This window comes from Rhinoderma darwinii, chromosome 5, assembly GCF_050947455.1.
Source record: "Rhinoderma darwinii isolate aRhiDar2 chromosome 5, aRhiDar2.hap1, whole genome shotgun sequence".
Lineage (NCBI taxonomy): Eukaryota > Metazoa > Chordata > Amphibia > Anura > Rhinodermatidae > Rhinoderma > Rhinoderma darwinii.
The window spans coordinates 207,702,314-207,723,822 of record NC_134691.1 but is presented as its reverse complement, the minus strand read 5'-3'; positions in this window follow the sequence as shown (position 1 = coordinate 207,723,822).

Genomic DNA, 21,509 nt, shown 5'->3' with positions numbered 1-21,509 from the left:
TCTGTCTTACAAGCAGATACATTTGAATTTAGAAAATGCTAATTTTTTGCAAATTTTCTCTAAATTTTGGTGTTTTTCACACAAAAATATTTAATATATCGACCAAATTTTTTCACTAACATAAAGTACAATATGTCCCGAGAAAACAGTCTCAGAATCGCTTGGATAGCTAAAAGCATTCCCGAGTTATTACCACATAAAGTAACACACGTTAGATTTAAAAACTGAGGCTCTGTCATTTGGTCCAAAAGTGGCTCAGTCCTGAAGGGGTTAAGCCATGGTAGACGCTGATCCGGTGCCATTAGCCTCAAACCTCCTGAGTACACCGTTTGTCGGTGAAACATGCAGGGAAGGCTATGTGTTGTTTCTAGAGAGCAGACATTTTAGTGAATATTTAGTGTAGGTGTACTGCAGACAGCCAGCAATTTGTATTAAATAAGAAAATTAGCAGGCCCAGTATAGCCGCATAGGAGTAATAGTAATGTCAGCTTATACAATGTTGCACTATAGACATTCACCATGTAAATGTTCAGCAGTGAATACATTACTATACAAACAGCTTTATCAATGTCAAATTTCACTTGAAAACCCACTTTTTAAAGAGTTCTTCAACATTATGGAAATGCTTGTCTATTCAGAATTATTTACCAATAAAGTTGATATTTTATTATAGAGAATTGGTGAATTGGAGCAAAAGGATTTTTGTAATCTGATCAAATGTGTTAATAATAAGCATAATTAATAATATCTTGCACTCACCGAGGGTGCAAAGTTTGTTCTTAAAGGGCATGTCCCAGAATTAATGAAAAAATAAAATCAAACATAATATAGTGCATGACAATCTCTTTCTAACTAAGCTAGAACCAGCCTTATATCTCACATGGATCCAGAGATCTCCCCATTCATTGCTCTGCTAGATTTTCTTCAGGCTGCCATCTCAGGGGGCGTATCCTACTCTGCTGTAGCTCCTCCCTCTCCCCGTCATAGATTGTATAGACAGATCTCTCTGTTTCACTGCCTCTGCCTCCTCTCTAGAAGAAGCTTTACAAATGCCCCCATTACATGTCTTTATAGAGGGAGAGTCCAGTCCCATATAACTGAAGATGATAAGCTGTGTTTATGAATAAAAGCTTCTTCTCTAATTCTTTACTGAGTGATGCAGAAAATGCATTTTCTATTGGCTGGTATCAATTGGAGAGTGGTACTGAGCATGTGTGTCCTCCATTAAAGAGGCTCTGTCACCACATTATAAGTGCCCTATCTCCTATATAAGGAGATCGGCGCTGTAATGTAGGTGACAGTGATGCTTTTTATTTAGAAAAACTATTTATTTGAAACCACTTTATTAGCGATTTTTAGCTTTATGCTAATGAGTTTCTTAATGCCCAACTGGGTGTGTTTTTACTTTCGACCACGTGGGCGTTGTACAGAGGAGTGTATGACGCTGACCAATCAGTGACCAGTCAGCGTCAGACACTCCTCTCCATTAATTTACACAGGAGCATCGCGTTCTTACTAGAACACGATGTGCGGCCACATACACACACATTAACGTTAATTAAGTGTCCTGATAATGAATATACATGAACTCCAGCCTGGATGTCATGTGTATTCAGAATCCTGACACTTCTGATTTTTTTCTGTAAGATTCCAGCAAGCCACGCGTAATCTCGCGAGATTTCGTTTCCCTTGCTGGAAACCTCACAGAAAAGATTCAGAAGTGTCAGGATTCTGAATACACATGACGTCCAGGCTGGATTTCATGTATATTCATTATCAGGACACTTGATTAACGTTAATCTCTGTGTATGTGGCTGCACATCATGTTCTAGTAAGAATGTGATGCTGCTGTGTAAATGAATGGAAAGAAGTGCATGACGCTGATTGGTCAGCGTCATACACTCCTCTGTACAACGCCCGCTTGGTCGGAAGTAAAAACACGCCTACTTGGGCATTAAGAAACTCATTAGCATAAAGCTAAAAATTGCTAATAAAGTGGTTTAAAATAGATCGTTTTTCTAAATAAAAAGCATTACGGTCACCTACATTATAGCGCCGATCTCCTTATGTAGGAGATAGGGCACTTATAATGTGGTGACAGACCCTCTTTAATCAGCTCAGTAGGAGGACTTGCACAATACTATATAGGTTGAACACTAGGGGGTGCCATTATATTAATGGAAAGGGAATATCTCGCAACTGGAGCATTTTTAGTAACAAGATAAATTACAAAACAATTATTTTTTGTAATGCTGAACTATATTGCTATAACATTTAATAGTGGGACCACCCCTTTAAAGGAAGTCAAGCTCCATGTTTTGCAAATATCCAGAAAATATTTAATATCCCACTAATATGAGTGGGATATTAATGAGCCACTAATGAGCCACATTCATATTTTCTCCTATATAAAACATTTCCTGATAGCACATTTTTAAAAAAAAGTTTCTACAACCTTCTGCAAACCAAATTTATCCAAATCCATTACTTTAAACCAATGGAAAAAGGGCATTTTCAGCAGTATCAAAAACTTACAGTTGTAACTCACATCAGGAGTCCACAGTTTAAACAATCTTCAAATAGTATAATACTCACATTAAATTAAGAAATGTTTCATCACAAATAAATGTTATAGGAATTGTGAACAAAAAAGCACACTTTGCACACATGCTTTGAAACTGTAAGCCTGAAATAACTCCATTTTTTTTTATAGGACTAGATCAAATACCTTCCCAAAACCAGAATTTTAACTACCCGTCTATTTATGGTGACTACAGTATCAACCTTTAGGCATTCAAAATCAATACTCACTACAATACAAAGATTATTTCTACATTAAATAAGACATTCAAATATGAGAGAATGAGAAACTACCAATCAGCAAAATGCATCAATGCATGGGGAAAAAATGGCTAGGAGGTTAGACAAGTGTTTAAAATAGGGATCGGGAGATGGCAACTACAAATGTAGTGGGAGAGACAACGTAGACAAATGAGACTTAAGGAGTGATTATCATATGAGTTTTCATATAATCTTTTCAATGCAAGAGATATTTCAATGTAAGAGATTATCGCTACGAGTAATAGCAAGCAGAGATCGAACGACGAAGGATAAATTGTTGGGCTTCCGTGGATTGGCTACATCTACTTAAGTGAAAGATTAACGTTCGTCGCCGCCACATCCCCTCGTCTAATCAGAAATCTTCCAGTCGTGAGCAGTTCACAGATGAGGTGTGGGCAAACCCGTAATGACTGAACAGCGAAAATCTTTAGCAATTACGTGTAATAGAACATCTTTGGAGTACAAAAGACTTGCTAAAAAAATCATCATTTGTGGCCCAAAATGAAAGAATATCTGACCGTTTAATAGGACCCGTAATAATGAAACTGGGGGTGGATAGGAGAGTTTAGAAAAGTTACGGCCAAGTCTAAATTAAAAAAATTACCAAAAATGTTTAAAGAGGCTCTGTCACCAGATTTTGCAACCCCTATCTGCTATTGCAGCAGATAGGCGCTGCAATGTAGATTACAGTAACGTTTTTATTTTTAAAAAACGAGCATTTTTGGCCAAGTTATGACCATTTTTGTAGTTATGCAAATGAGGCTTGCAAAAGTCCAAGTGGGTGTGTTTAAAAGTAAAAGTCCAAGTGGGCGTGTATTATGTGCGTACATCGGGGCGTTTTTAATACTTTTACTAGCTGGGCGCTCTGAAGAGAAGTAACATCCTCTTCTCTTCAGAACGCCCAGCTTCTGAAGATCGACTTACCTGCAAACGCTGATGCTGCTGCAGAATCAACTGTAGCCTCTGGTGCCGATGTGGCCGTCACGATGCAGGACCTGTGAGTGACGTCACAGATCTGCACTGTCAGAAGCTGGGCGTTCTGAAGAGAAGAGGATGTTACTTCTCTGCAGAGCGCACAGCTAGTGAAAGTATTAAAAACGCCCCGATGTACGCACATAATACACGCCCACTTGGACTTTTACTTTTAAACACACCCACTTGGACTTTTGCAAGCCTCATTTGCATAACTACAAAAATGGTCATAACTTGGCCAAAAATGCTCGTTTTTTAAAAATAAAAACGTTACTGTAATCTACATTGCAGCGCCTATCTGCTGCAATAGCAGATAGGGGTTGCAAAATCTGGTGACAGAGCCTCTTTAAATTGAATGCTAACCAACGCTAGAAGCCTAACAAATAAAATTAAAGAAATGGAATGAATACTGTCAGAGGAAAAGTATGACATAGTGGGGATAACTGAGACATGGCTTGATGATACTTATGACTGGGCGAACATGGTTACAGTTTGTCCAGAAAGGATCGTAAACCCCCTGAAAAAAATAAAATAAAAATTCTGCTAGCTTTTTGCACAAAATGCCAGAGAAAACTGGCATAGAAAAGTTATAAATTCCCCCACTGTCCTTATAATTATTTAACTATTTGTACAGAACAACCTTATAGTAGATTTAATACAAAATTAAATTTTTCAAGAGTTATTAAGCATTCAGTTTTACCAATATTAAAACATACATAACTTTACAATATAGACTTACAGCATATTCCTTATAAATTATAAACATTTCTCAAACTACTCACCTATTTTTCCAACAAAAGCCACCAAAATCCATAATGTTATAATGTAAGGAATGTGCACTTTCTCCCAATGGAAGGTAACAATCTGATACATTTCAGTACTTGTAGTTGAGCTTCTAGGGTTTGCAATGAACGTAGTTTCCATATTGCATTAATGAAACTTGCAATTTTCACTTCGCAACTGTAGGATTTTCTTATTCAAGTAATGAACTTGCGAAAAGAGACAAGATGTAAATGTATCAAACACTTTTATTCTGCCACTGCTGAAATTACTATTAATGTTATCAACGTCATTATTTATATGAGTAGGATTGCCTGACAAAATGGGCAGAAACTATTATGAATCATTCAGATAGCGAATGGATCAATAATTTCATTTTAAAAGGTAATATGTCTGAGCTGATAGTTTTATGGGCTCATAAAAAAACACGGAAATGCGTACAGAAAAAGTCAAGTAGGCATAGTGATAGTGTTTCTACTACAGTGGGATTTAGCTTACTTTAAGCTACATTCACATCTGTGTAATATCTGATCAGATCCAGTCTTTATTCTTGTGAATTTCCGCCTGCAATACACTATTGTGCACTATACGACAGTCAGTACTGTTCTAGAGGGGCAGAAATCATAAAGCCTGAAAGCAAAACCACCTCCTGCTTTAAAATCTACAACTTTATTTTTGCATTGTTTTAGGGCAGAAGGCTTTTTAATGCGTTGTTTCCTATAGCAACTGATATGATTCCTGTGACTGCTTGCCTGATTGATTATGTCCTGTTTTTTTGGCTCCTTGTCCAAAACTGAGGAGAAAAAGCATCAAAGAATATGGATGTAATTGTGTCCTATCAGTGGCGTAACTATAGGGGTCACACCAGTCGCAATTTCGACGGGGCCCTGAAGCTGGGGGGTGCCCGCGGCACTTCGCACCACCTCTATAAATAGTTACTATAGTAAATGTGGCCTCTGTTACTATAGTAACTGACAGCACTTACCCTCCTGTTCCGGAGCGTGGCAGAGGTTCTGACGACTCTTCGCGTCATGACGTCAAGACACTGTTTGCCGCGCATGACGTCACGACGCTGGATGGAGTCAGGAGACCTTCACTGCGGCCGAAGAGGAGTGTAAGTAGTCTGCTGGGGCCCGGTTGCCCAGTCCCTAAAAATGTATGGCCTATCATCAGGATAGGCCATTAATAGCTGATGGGTCGGGGTCCAACTGCCAGGATCCCTGCCAATCAGCTGTTTTGAAGGGGGTGCAGCTGTTTTTTAAATCTTTTATTTCAATAAGATGAATAATAGAAAAAACAATTATATCAATATAAGGTCACAAGGATACATATTCTCCGAATCCCTGACCTTAATTAGAATACATTGAACCCCTTTCCCCTCCCTCTTTTGGGCGCACAGAAAAAAAAAAAGAAACATATTGTGGTTTTAATCTAAAAAATAGAGATTTAAGAACTCATTATAGGCTGGTTTGTGGGGATTTAACCAAGCATTCAAAATAGTATTTTTCTCTGTCAATATTAATAGCATAATAATTTCCTTTATTTCTATTTTGTTTGACTCCCGGATTCATAACTAAGGACTTGTCTACTACAGTATCAATAAATGAGACTACTTAGTTCCAAAAGATTTGAATCTGTGGACACTTCCACAAAGAAGGCCATAGTCCACATTTGAGAAGTGAGCATTTTGGACATGCATCAGTTGGACTTTGTTGGTCTCGGGATTTTGACAGCTCAATTTTCTTGGGTTTGAAACCCACATTAAAAGTAGTATAAACTCTAAAACGTATCTGCCATTGAAGTTCTCTTAATGTCTCAGATTTTACCGCTATATTGGTATTCTACCAACCCTTATATATTTTTTCCTGGATCTCAACTGGTGATATTTTAATATCTGGGAGAGTTTCTTTTGCCCATTTTTCAAAACAATTAGAATTTAAATCTATAATTTATCCTAGTGATATATAATATATGATAGATACCAGATATTGAGGTTTTGCCTCCTGCATTTTTATAAAAATCTGATGGATTTCAGAGATTAGGGTGGTGTCACGGCGCGGGGTGTGGACCCACTGGGCCGTACCGTGTAGCAGGATAGCAGCTGGCCAACTAGGTGCAAAACAATATGTCTAGTCCCAAACAGGTACCTGAGGCAATGTAGACAGTAGCAGTGACACAACTTGACTTTCACTGTAGATGGCACAGTAGATGCAGCGGAAGACACAACTTGACTTTCACTATAGATGGCACAGTAGATGCAGCGGAAGACGCAACTTGACTTTCACTGTAGATGGCACAGAGGCACTGTAGCACGGGATACAGGGTACTGGAACTGGTAACACTGGGAACTGGAAAACGCTAGGAGACCATTTGCAAGACAAACTTTAGGGTAAACAGCAACGCTCAGGCAAGGATCAAGTGGGCAGAGCCCCTTTTATAGTCCAGCAGCATTCTGGGCTAATAACTGATTGAAAGCTGGACACGTCCTGGCCCTTTAAGGTCGTGCACGCGCGGGCGCGCGCACCCTGCGGGAAACAGTCCCAGAACCCGGAAATGAGTGGCGCCGTCTCCCTGGAGGGAGATGCTCCCAAGACTACAGATGTCCATGGCCAGGGCCGTCAGACGGTAAGTCTGAACGACGGCCCTCGGCCATAGACTATACAGGTGGTCTCTACAAAACTGACACATTAAGTGTCTCCACTGGTAATAATATAAATAGTCTTTATTTGAGATTGGAAATTCATCTAGCATTCCACAGAACGCGTAAATCATTCAATTTTCTCGATGAATCACTTGATTTATAGATTTCAACCCACATTGTTGCCATTTTAAAATGACTCTTTTGGGTATAATAGTCACTAATGCAGGATGCTCTCTTATTATGGAAAACCTAGTCATGCGGGGTGAAATTCCAAATATGGAGGTATTATAGATTGATAGGTATTACCCTCATACAATTTTATATATAATATGTTGGAGCAATGAGATTCACACTAGGTGTACACCACCGATTTATGATATATGTATAGTAACAGGAAAGGGAAAGAGGAAAGTAGTGTGATCAAATAATATTGAAAATAATAAATTCTTTATTAGTAAATAGTTAAAATAACAATGTTAGCTGAAAATTTGTAGTGCCAATGACCCCTCACTTGACACTATAGACAAATAAATGTCTTAATTATTCTTACTCCGTTGGGGAAATATGCGAGTAATGGGACAAGTAGCCTAAATCTTAGATGTATATTGATATATTGATTAGCCCACAGTTGTATATGCTAAAGCAAAGTGTTGTGGAAATGACACTGCTAGAGCATTAACTTGAGTTGGTTGTGGTGGTACACAATTCTCTATAATGCTGTGCTGAAGGTTCCTTCATCGGGCTGTAATGTTAGCCCAGCGATGGAGGAACCTAGTAAAGTGACAGTCACTGCGTGTCTGTCAAGTTGCACATAGACCAGATCAGCATACAATGTACAATGCTGAGCACGGTCAAATGAGAGAGAGTACACGGCAAAAGCCGGGATAAGCTGTCTGGGTGCTTGTTAGTACGTCCAGTGCAGCTAAACACGGTCCCTATTTGTGGGCTAATGCAGCTCACTGAGCACAGAATGTGTGTGCAGCCTAGATGGAGAGACTGCTAAATCAACAGTCTCTACGTAGCGGCTCAATGGTCACACGGCTCAAAAACAAAAGTGCCGTTTGTGAATAAAGAACCAGTGTAATCTACAGAGTAGAGCCGAGATCAGCTGTCTGGGTGCTGTCAGCACGTCCAGTACAGCGTAGCACGGACTCTCACTGTAGGCTGCTACGGCTCACTGGGCACACACTGTGTGCTGCATCGAGGAGAGACTTTCAGAATGACAGTCTCTGCATTCCTGTGGAGCTTCTAGTTGATCACTACGGCATACAGGGAGTAGTGCCGTTCGTGATCAGAAAGGGAGTTTACAGTGTTGAGCCCGGATCAGCTGTCTGGGTGCTAACAGCACATCCAGTACAGCTCAGCACGGTCCCCCACTGCAGGCTGCTGCGGTTCCCTAGGCACACACTGTGTGTACAGTGTCAACAAGAGACTGTTGAAATGACAGTCTCTGCGGTCTTTGAAGCTGCTCGTTGATCATTACGGCACACAATAGACAGTGCCGCTCGTGACCAACGACCAGGGAGTTGAAGCCTGTATGCCGGGATCAGCTGTCTGGGTGCTAATCAGCACGTCCAGAGCAGCCCGGTCCCTTCGTTTGAGCTGCTATAATTGACTGAGCGCACGTACTATGTGCAGCTTCAGTGATAGAGGCATAGAAGAGTCCCTGTCTCTTAGCAGATATTCTGCCACAGTTGTTAGTTGGAGACTAGTGTCTCAAATAACGGAGTTAGTGTTAGAGCATGAAACATTGTTGATAGTAAAACACCCGACGCGCGTTTCGCCGGAACTTCCGGCTTCTTCCAGGGGTGGTGGCCGCCGGACTCACGGCCCAGATATACTAAAAATTCCTGATTGACAGGAATAGAGACCAATCAAGACAATTGTAGATTGGAAACAGTGTGACAGTGCAACGTGATACTTCCTGTTAGTTCTAGGAGTGTATCAATGTTAAAGTAACATTGCCTGATCTAAGAATCAGTCAATTCACGACGGAAAGTACAAGGATTATGCTTTGTGCTCACAAAACAATTACACATATGAAATTATCATTGCAGAAACAAACATGCAGCAATTATTTTGAAAAGGGAAGGTGATAAAAGTTATTATTAACAAAAATATCAGTATTAATCTGTTTGTCCAGTAGTTTTGAATTTGATGTACAGCCTGAGACAACAGCTGTAGATCAAGTATATGCATCATTCAATTAATGATTACAGTTGTGATAAAAACAAATGAATCTTACACCATGTTAGGTGAGAAGAGAAGGAAGGTTGATAGGTTGTAAAAATAATATGTTCAATGCTGTTAAGCATAATTACATCTAATGTGGACAGACTCATAAGTCCATGATACTAGGATGGTACAAATTGATTACTGTGTATATCGGAAGCAGATAGTCACATAAGTGTAATGGCGGAAATAATTATCAATCCCGTCATACCTATACAGTAAAGAGATGTTCTGTTATAATTCCTGGTCACTTTCGCTCAGAGATCAAAGAAAACAACCAAAATTAAAATTATCGTTTAGGCCAAACGGTTTAACGGAGTTCATACGGAATATCCACTCGCTTTCTCTTCTCAAAAGAGCCTCATCGAGGTTGCCTCCTCTGATACCCATATTAATTTTAGAAATGGCCCAACCTTTTAGAGTCCGCCATTCCAGATTGTGTCTCTCTTTGAAATGTCTTGCAATTGGGGTAGGTGTGAATATTTTCTTTTGGAGTTTACATTCCTTCTCAGTTCTATCATAGTTTATGATCGTCCTGATATGTTCTCCAATGCGGATTTTTAATGCTCTTATCGTTTTGCCCACGTATTTCAAGCCACAGGGACACTCCAAACAGTACACTACTCCCTCGGAATTACAGTTCATATATTCTCTGATCTTGTACTGTACCCCAAATCCATCCATGAATTGCTTGGTTGGAGTCAGGATTCTGCATGCCTTACATAGTTTACATGGGAAAAACCCATTGTTCTGGACTTTCTTAGAAATATCGCCTCGTGTAAAATGACTTGCGACCAAGAGATTTGATATGCTGGTTCCCTTACGATACCCCGATAGGGCTCTCTCTCCCAGAACCACATTTAAATTAGGGTCAGATTTGAGGACATGCCAGTGTTTGTTAATGATCTGCATCATGCTGTCCCAGTCTGCATTGTAGTTAGTAATAAACCTGGGCTGTATAGGGCATTCAGTTATTTGATTATCTTTCTCGGCTTGTGTTTTTTTAGGAGTAAGAAGTTCTTCACGGTTCGTTCTTAAGGCTATGTTGTAGGCCTTTTTGATATTGCGGTTAGAATAGTGTCTTGCCTGTAATCTAACCTTCAGTTCCACTGCTCGTTTTTTAAAAATAGAAAAGGTTGAGCAATTACGCCTCAATCTTAAGAATTCACCCTTCGGAATTGCCCTAATCGTGTTTTTGGAGTGTGCGCTTTCAGCAGCCAATAAGCTATTAGTCGCGGTTACTTTTCTATAAAGATCAGTGTGGAGGTTCCTCTCTAGATCTGTATGAATGAGAATATCCAAAAAGGGTATCGACTGTTGGTTGTGTACAAGTGTCAATTTAAGGTTAAAGTCATTGTTGTTTAATTCCATGATGAAGCGCTCCAGATCTGTGACTGTGCCCCCCCAGATGACAAATATGTCATCAATATAGCGCCTCCAAAGGCAAACATTATCTGTCAAAATTTTCATCTCATCAGAAAATACTATTTCCTCTTCCCACCAGCCAAGGTAAATGTTAGCAAACGTAGGAGCTACAGCTGCTCCCATCGCTGTGCCCCTAATCTGTAGGTAAAATCGTCCGTCAAAAATAAAATAATTACGTGTAAGAATGAATCTCAGTGCTCTGAGAATGAAGTCTTTCCTTATAGGGTTCAGATTTTGATTCCTAGACAGAAAATAGTCTACCGCAGAGCAGCCCCTGGAGTGATCAATGCTGGTATATAGACTTTCCACATCACAGGTTGCCAAAATTTCGTCTTGATTGAGATTTATTCCATCTAACTCATTGAGTATTTGCATAGTGTCTCTGGTGTGGGAAGGTAATCCCAACACAATGTCATGGAGTTCATTGTCAAGCCACTTGTTACACTTCTCCGTGAGATTTCCCACACCAGAGACAATAGGCCTACCTGGGGGGTTATCGAGATTTTTATGGACCTTAGGGAGCATATAGAAAGTGGAAACCCTAGGGTCCTTAACAGATAGAAATTGTTTTTCATTAACAGTAATTGCTCCCAATGTAAGACCTTCTGAGATCATAACGTTGTATTCGTCTAAAAACTGAACTGTTGGATCCCCCCATAGTGATTTATAGCATTGTTTATCTGATAGCTGCCTCTTGGCCTCACGTATGTACTGATCTTTTGGCCAGATAACTATATTCCCCCCCTTGTCCGATTGTTTAAAGACAATGTCTTTCCATGACCGAAGTTCACGAATTGCCTGACGTTCCATAATGGTGGTGTTATCCTTGATTCTATGAAGCGGTAGAGAAATTATATCTTGACTCACCAAGTCTAGAAAGACTTTGACTGCAGGACACGTGTCCATAGATGGCATAGTGGTCGATTTCGCTTTCAGGTGTTTTCTACTCTGGGGTTGTACTATGTGTACATCTCTGCTGGTAGTGTTGTCTAATAGTAGTTCTTCTAGATCTCTCAGGGTCGCTGCTTCTTGTTCTATGAGGTCTAATGAATCTGGAGAGTGGATTCCCAGATCTTCTGCCGATCCACTCGGGTAACTATCTCGTTGCGAGAAGATCTTTTTATATATCAATTTCCTGCCAAAAAGATGCAGATCTTTAATCACTGTAAATTTGTCAAGTCGTGTAGTGAGACAAAAATTAAGGCCCTTCTTCAGGACTTGTAATTGTGTGCCAGTAAGGGAGTGCTGCGAGAGATTAATCACTCTCATAGAATCTCCCACTGACTCAGTCACATGAGAGGTCATCTCCTCTGTTGATCTTTTTTCTTTCCTTTCCCTCTCTGAGAGCCTCTGAAGCCCCATCTCCCTCTGTCCCGTAAAAAAGGGACTTCCGGGACTGCATTATAATTGCTCCTTATGGCTGAATGTCTTCTCGGGGAGTTAGCCTGGCCTCTATCTTGGTCAGAATTCCTGATCTCGGTATCAGACCCAGAGGCCTCAGTGAGGTCAGTATCAGTGTCTGAGAAATCATGTGATCTAGTGATTTTGGCCTGTGAATGTGCGTGTTTTGTATTTAGGCGATTGGATTTCATCTTGCCCCAGTTGTATACTTCGCCCTTTGTGTAGTCAAGTTTGTCTCTTATGTATTTCTTTTTCTTCCTACTTTTAACCTTGGATTCCACTAAATCTATATGATCCAGGGTTTTGGAAAAGGCCTCTTCAAAGCCATATGATGTCTCTTGGGCTGCGAGTTTAGGGGTCAAAACTTCCAATTCCCTCTCCACATTGTCTAAAATGTGCGATTCATCCTCAATAAGGACAGCCATCAGTGCCCTAGAACAATCTGTCAATCTGTCAATATGGTTTCCCATCTGTCTTTAAGACCCGGTTTGGACAATTCATAGGATGGAAAAAGGGGTACTCGAAGGCCCCTCGAAATAAGACCTTGCTCTAAATATTTTTCCAGAGTTGATTTTGTCCATGTAGATTGTATCTGTCTTATTTGTAGATCTTTAAAACGTCTAAGAAGGTCACTAGTGTCCTCAGTCCCATTATGGTTTGGAGATTCTATTTCTTGTGTGGATGAAAACACATTAGATAATTCTTGTTTCTGTCGTAAATTCCTTGACTGTAACTCATCCGCTATCTTAGATTGAGCCATCTCGAAGGCCTCTACACTGGTAGTGAAGGTAAAAACCCAGACTTGTCCAAGCAGGACAAAAAGTATTAGTATTATAGATTGATAGGTATTACCCTCATACAATTTTATATATAATATGTTGGAGCAATGAGATTCACACTAGGTGTACACCACCGATTTATGATATATGTATAGTAACAGGAAAGGGAAAGAGGAAAGTAGTGTGATCAAATAATATTGAAAATAATAAATTCTTTATTAGTAAATAGTTAAAATAACAATGTTAGCTGAAAATTTGTAGTGCCAATGACCCCTCACTTGACACTATAGACAAATAAATGTCTTAATTATTCTTACTCCGTTGGGGAAATATGCGAGTAATGGGACAAGTAGTATTTGTCTATAGTGTCAAGTGAGGGGTCATTGGCACTACAAATTTTCAGCTAACATTGTTATTTCAAATATGGAGGTACACTTGCCCCAAACCTTCCATTTATCACTGAATAACATCGTATTACTCTGGGCTACAGGAATTTCAGCATTTCGTGCCAGAACAATTGAGCTCAGAGGAAACGGTGATATAAAAAAGCCTCCCAAAGCTCGCTATTCACCGAATTTGTGCTCTTTCTAATCCACTCAATAGGATATCTCATGATACATGCCCAATTGTATTTTTTCAGGTTTTGGAAAGGATATACCCCCTCCCTGCTTATACATTTTCTATTTTATTTCGCTACGGAGGTTCTACTTCCTGATATGCAACTATCACACCTGAGAGAGTTGTTACGTCCAAGGTCCAACCTCCAATTTCTCAGGTATTTATTCACTCTCAGCTTGCAGGAGCTCACTCGATACAGCCATGACTAAGAGCACAGCCTAAGTGCTTGAAACGCGTAGGCTAATCTATTGCCGCATCACCACTTTGTTTTTCCTCCTGATGTTCCATTCCAAGCTCTGACAGCTTGCATCTCAATAAAGCGGAAACCTAGTTTTTTCCCATTTTTGATATCACTATCGCTGGATCATTTCTGGTTTTTTCTGCTATTGCTGCCGTGTGCCGTCGCGGCTGACCCGGGCGATTACCAACACAGGAGTGTCAGATCGGTGAGCTGGAGGTTTCCTCCCATTTCCCTTTTCCTTCTATACTAGGTCTTTATCTACATTATGTAAGAAAACCAAAAGATCATCAGCAAACATTGCCACTTTAACTTCGTAGTTGTTCATTTTAATTCCCTATATATTATCCTTTTGTATGAAAGATCTAGCTATAGGCTCTATACATAAATTATACAATAAAGGATATAGTGGACAACTCGGTGTAATAAGCCCTGGAATAGATATATGAGCTGTAGGAGAATGATATATTGCTTGTATCATATTGAAAAAATTGCCAGTAATACAGTTTTTTATATGCAACAAGTTGAGCCAGGGCCAGTCCACTCTCTCAAAGGCTTTTTCTGCATCGAAAGTAAATATTCCAGCCCTTGGATTTGATTGTGGCCTGACCCTGGCCCAATCATGGAGTGCCAATATTTTCCTTATATTTCTCACCCCATTCCTTCCTTTTAGAAAGCCATTTTGATGTGGACCTATCAAACGCGATATCACTTTTGCTAACCTAGTTGCCATTAATTTAGTATCGATTTTGAGATCGGCATTGATGAGGGAAATCGGGCGATAAGATTTTGGATCTGAAGGGTCTTTATCTTTTTTTGGTATCAATTTTATATATGCCACATTCCCCGATTGCAGACCTTTACCATGCTGATACATAGAAAAGAAAAACCGAGCCAAAGCCCCATATAGTAACGTGGTCCTAGTGAATATATATTATAAACCAACCCAGAAAAGATCACGACCATGTATTGAAAAAATACAAAAAATACTTTATTGATGTACCATAAAAATACATAGACAAAAACTACCGTTCAAAAGTTTGGGGTCACCCAGACAATTTTGTGTTTTCCATGAAAACTCACACTTATATTTATCAAATGAGTTGCAAAATGACTAGAAAATATAGTCAAGACATTGACAAGGTTAGAAATAATGATTTTTATTTGAAATAATAATTTTCTCCTTCAAACTTTGCTTTTGTCAAAGAATGCTCCATGTGCAGCAATTACAGCATTGCAGACCTTTCGCATTCTAGCTGTTCATTTGCTGAGGTAATCGGGAGAAATTTGACCCCATGCTTCCAGAAGCCCCTCCCACAAGTTGGATTGGCTTGATGGGCACTTCTTGCTTTCCATACGGTCAAGCTGCTCCCACAACAGCTCTATGGGGTTGAGATCTGGTGACTGCGCTGGCCACTCCATTACAGATAGAATACCAGCTGCCTGCTTCTTCCCTAAATAGTTCTTGCATAATTTGGAGGTGTGCTTTGGGTCATTGTCCTGTGTAGGATAAAATTGGCTCCAATCAAGCGCTGTCCACAGGGTATGGCATGGCATTGCAAAATGGAGTGATAGCCTTCCTTATTCAAAATCCATTTTACCTTGTACAAATCCCCCACTTTACCAGCACCAAAGCAACCCCAGACCATCACATTACCTCCACCATGCTTGACAGATGGCGTCAGGCACTCTTCCAGCATCTTTTCAGTTGTTCTGCGTCTCACAAATGTTCTTCTGTGTGATCCAAACACCTCAAACTTCGATTCGTCTGTCCATAACACTTTTTTCCAATCTTCCTCTGTCCAATGTCTGTGTGCTTTCGCCCATATTAATATTTTCCTTTTAATAGCCAGTCTCAGATATGGCTTTTTCTTTGCCACTCTACCCTGAAGGCCAGCATCCCGGAGTCGCCTCTTTACTGTAGACGTTGACACTGGCGTTTTGCGGGTACTATTTAATTAAGCTGCCAGTTGAGGACCTCTGAGGCGTCTATTTCTCAAACTAGAGACTCTAATGTACTTGTCTTGTTGCTCAGTTGTGCAGCGGGGCCTTCCACTTCTCTTTCTACTCTGGTTAGAGCCTGTGTGTGCTGTCTTCTGAAGGGAATAGTACACACCGTTGTAGGAAATCTTCAGTTTCTTGGCAATTTCTCGCATGGAATAGCCTTCATTTCTAAGAACAAGAATAGACTGTTGAGTTTCACATGAAAGCTCTCTTTTTCTAGCCATTTTGGGAGTTTAATCGAACCCACAAATGTAATGCTCCAGATTCTCAACTATCTCAAAGGAAGGTCAGTTTTATAGCTCCTCTAAACAGCAAAACTGTTTACAGCGGTGCTAACATAATTGCACAAGGTTTTTAAAGTGTTTTCTAATCATCCATTAGCCTTCTAACACAGTTAGCAAACACAATGTACCATTAGAACACTGGAGTGATGGTTGCTGGAAATGGGCCTCTATACACCTATGTAGATATTGCATTAAAAAACACGTTTGCAGCTAGAATAGTCATTTAGCACATTAACAATGTATAGAGTGTATTTCTGATTAATTTAATGTTATCTTCATTGAAAAAAACTGAGATTTTCTTTCAAAAATAAGGAAATTTCTAAGTTACCCTATACTTTTGAACGGTAGTGTACATACATACGTAGCTCAGTGAACTGTAACAAACAATGGTATAACAAAGATTTTTATTTTTTTTCACATAAAACACTAACTAACGCTTGCTCATGCTAACACTGACACACTAAGTGGTGTTTTGTGTTTTTTTCCACGTAAAACACTAACACTGACAAACACAAATTATTTTTTTTTTTCATAACACTTAGTAACACTTACTAACTGACACTAAATGCTGACTGACAGTTACTAACTGACACTTACTAACTGACTAACTGACAAGTGATGCGAGTGACGGATTGACGCTGACTAACTGATGTAATGCCCGCGGTCCCTGACCGCCGATGTGTCCCACTTACTGCCAGCTGCGACCGATCTTCGTGTTGACGTCTCCCTCCTCAGAGACGCCGACACATGTAGCTGCAATGCTCTCCTGTGTCCTGGAGCGCGTGCAGGCACGCTCACTCCCGGCTTTAAAGGGCCAGCGAGCGTACCTGTCTGAAGTTTCCCAATTAACCCAGTAACATCCTGGACTTTAAAAAGGGCTCTGCCCTTCCTCTCCTTGCCTGAGCGTTGTTAGTCTTCCTGTGTTCATCTATGCAAATGGTCCCTTAGTTATATCCTGCTCCCAGTGTTTCCGTTTCCTGCTTCCGGTGTCCAGTATCCTATTTCTGTGTTTCGTTCCTGTTCCTAAGCCTTTTGTTGGTGTCGGGTGTGCCTCATCTGTCACGTCTGGTGTCATCTGCCACGTCTGGTGTCATTTGCCATGTCAGGTATCATCTGCCACCTCTGGTGTCATCTGCCACGTCAAGCAACACCCGTGCCACGTGTCTGCAACTCAGAGCATCTGCCTGAGCATCTTCCAGGTACTCTTTTCTGACAGACTGTTATTGACTAGTCTTTCGCCAGCTGCTTCTCCGCTACGGCGGACTGGTCTTGTCGGTCCACATACCCCACAGCCGTGACAACTGACAAGTGACGCGACAGACAGTGACGGATTTACGCTGACTAATTGACAAGTGACGCGACTGACAGTGATGGATTGACGCTGCCTAATTGACAAGTGACGGACGTGACTGACAGTGATGGATTGACATCAGCTGACAAGTGATGCGACTTCAGTGATGGATTTACGCTGAATAACTGACAGGTGACATGACTGACAATGACGGATTGACGCTGACTAACTGATAATTGACGCGACTGACGGATTGACACTAACTGACAAGTGACGTGACTGACAGTGACGGATTGATGCTGACTAACTGACAAGTGATGCGACGGATGCTAGGGATTGACACTGACAACTGACACAACGGATTGACATTGATGTACTGATGTGACGGATTGATGCTGACTAACTGACAACTGACGAGAAGAATTTACGTAGACGAGCTAGACGTCTACCTAACAACTAAATCTAATTATTATTTTGGGATCTGCAACATGCCACCCCCGATAGTTGGATAACATTAACAATGCATCTCACTGACGTATAGACAATTCTGCAAATTGCGGTTGTATTTAAAAAAAATCTTTATTTTTTGTTTGAAAAACCTCATGATTCATTTTATTTATCTTTATTTATAGGTTATACCATTATTCTCGAATATCTGTTCCGGTGAAATCTGGATGCGTTCATCTCACACCCTTGATGTCCATCCTTTTATATATATTTTTTGTTAAATGCATTATTTATTAAACATGTTTTTTTTTTTCTATAATGATGTTTGAAACACTGTTCGACCAAAAAAATCTGTGGACTTTAGTGGTGCAATTGTATTATTCTATGAGCACACTGTCACCATTACAATAAAATAACTGGGCTTTATATTATCTTCTGGTGGTCCCTCCTATGTGTACCATATTGGCAGGGCATTATAGTGTATTATTCCCCCGCAGCGTTTGTTGACTCCTTTATCCCGTAGGTTGAGCATGTACAGATGTGCTATCCTTGTGGGATACACTCCTGGACCCCACATGGACTTCATAATATATGGTGTCTGTGGAAGGATTTAGGAGGTGGTGAGCCATAAATTGAATGGTGAGGGGATATAGTTAATTTACCCTATGTTGGGATTAGGTATATGTGATTGGCGATTGGTACATGGTTTGTGTCTATGCCTGAACTTCACTAGTTGGACACTAGAGGGCACCCCTATGTTATATAGTTAAACTAACATTAGTTATATAGAATAGATGTGCTTTTTATGACTCATTATATCTGGGATGATGGGGATAAAACACAGGGAAGCTGGGGTTATATACAGGGATGTTGGGGCTAATACAAAGGGATGATGGGGGTTATGAACAGGGATGAAGGTGGTTATATACAGGGATGATGGGGGTTATACACAGGCAGGTTGAGGGTAATACACAGGGATGTTGAGGGTAATACACAGGGATGACGGGGTAATGCACAGGGATGATATAACTCCATCATCCCTGTATACACCATCCCTGTATATAACCCCATCATCCCTGTAGTTATATAACCCCATCATCCCTGTATTTATTTAGCCCCCATCATCCATGTATTTATGTAACAAAGCATGGGCGATGAGAGCAAAGGAGGGGGTGTGTACGAGGAGAGACGCTGCGGCCAGGCAGTGACGGAACTCCAAGAGAGAAGAAGTAATGTGAGAGACTTCCCCAGAGTCCCGGAGCAGAGCCTATACTAGTGCTCTGCTCTGGGACTCTGGGGAAGCCCCTCACATCACTGTCCATATATTAACATCTGCCCGGGACTTCGGCTGTGGGGAATCCCCTGACATCACTGCCTTCTTTTTCGGAGTTCCCTCACTACCTGGCCGCCGCATCTCTACTCGTACACACCCCCTTCTCTTCTCTCATTGTTTACGCTGCGGCCAGACAGTGAGGGAACATCGAGAGAGAAGAAGAAAGAGGGCGTGTGAACGATGAGATAGGAGGAGCAGGGGCGTGTACTTTGAGAGACGACGCTCCGTGTCTTTGCTCAGCCAGCAGTTCTGGCTTGCAGAGGCACGGCACTTCATCAACTACGTTTACAGGCAGTGGGACCAGAGGCAGAGCTCTGAAGAGCTCATGAAACATCCACCCGGCCCCCTGCCTGTAAACGTAGTTGATAAACTGAACAGTATTATTATAGTAATGTAGTATTGTTATAGTAATGTAGTATTGTTATAGTAGTTCAAATAACTAATTGATTAACAAATAATTTTGTAAGTAATGCGATCTGTCAACTTCACATTTTTTCAATGTGTGGCCCATTTACCCTGCCGAGTTTGATACCCCTGCACTAGGAGGTGGTGGGGGTCACACACTTGGAACAGGGGAACTGAAAATTGAGGTCTATTCTCTTTTTTTTACTTTGACTGGCACACAACACAACACTTGCTCTGATCTCTCCAACTTCTCATCACCAACAGAGAAATCAGAGCCTGTGTCCGGTATTTTTCACCCACCCTGGGTAAAAATGCACTGTCATTGGTGGCTCTGAACAGACCCACCAATCACAGCAATTGCCAGCAATAGAGCGTTGCTATTGGTCCATTGACGGTCACATGGGACATGGGGTGGGGGGCCATAGTAACAATTCCCATACTTAACTACAAGTCCTGGGAATGTTTTTTTTAAAACATTTAACATAGAAACAATGTTTTTACGGGTCCATTGCCAGTGATTGGGGAGAGTTAGCTGTCGGGGACAGCTGCTCTCCCAGTTCCCGGTGTCCTGTGCACACTGTCACTTGATTGGATGATTGATTGTGGTGAATAAGGGTGTGACGGAGTGGGACAGCCCATGTCTAGGCGTTGGTAAAGGAGAGTAACTTGACACGGTGTGTCAACCTAAGGGGGGATTACAATGAGGGCAATCTGGGCACGTGCCCAGGGCCCAAGGCTAAAAGGGGGCCCAATTCGCACGAGTTCTCGTGAACCGGTTGTTAAAATTAGGGCCGGTTCAGAGAACCGGGGTGAAACGGACCCTCTCACCCAAATGTATCTGCGTCCTTAGGATGCAGATACAATTGATTACTATTGCTCTGGCGAGATGGGAACTATCAGTTCCCGTGTCGCCAATCTACGCTTTAACAATTACGCGATCGGTGTGATGATGTCATCACTCCAACTGGGCCGTTACCCCCGGATGATGCTGCCTGGATTGGGCAGCATTGGGGGGCAATATCTACAGGGGGCGCTATCTACACTGGGCAATGTCTACACTGGGCAATATCTACAGGGGGCATTGTGACTGACATCTACAGAAATTATTGTGACTGGCGCTTTCTACACAGGGCATTGTGACTGGCACTATCTACAGGGGGCATTGGTAGTGTGTATGTTTTTTTTTACCTTACAGTGTTTGACACAATTTAATTCATGGGGACAGATTATGGTGCTATTATATTCAGGGGCATGGTGTCTTATACTATTATATTCAGGGTTAAACTGAATTTGCAAATGATCTCCGTACAGAGCTGTATTTGTGCTGGTGCTGTATTTATGTATTTATTTATTGAGCTTGTACAAAACTCTGAATTAAAGCTGTTTTAATCCTTTTTTACAGCTAGGAACTCTGTGTTCTATGCTCTAAGAATAACTTGCACAATAAAATCCAATATTTAATAAATATCTTTTAAAATAATAATTTTGATATACAAAACAAATGTATAAAACATGACAAGACAAAAGAACAAAGGCAGACTCCGCACAGACTGAAATGACCCAAAGTATAAAAAATGTATATATAAATATACATATAGAGGATAAATAAAGCTTTTGGCTAGAGATTGGAGTAAAAGAATACACTTTTTGTTCAGCTAAAGTAAAAAGTAGCACCCCTAATGGGAAAGATGGCATGAACAAACAAAAAGCACAGATGTATAAAGTACATAATATTAATAAGTGAAGGCCAAGCTGGAAACAATGGCCAAAAATAGAGTAAGTGTCGGGGACTCCACCTCACCCGACGCGCATTTTGCA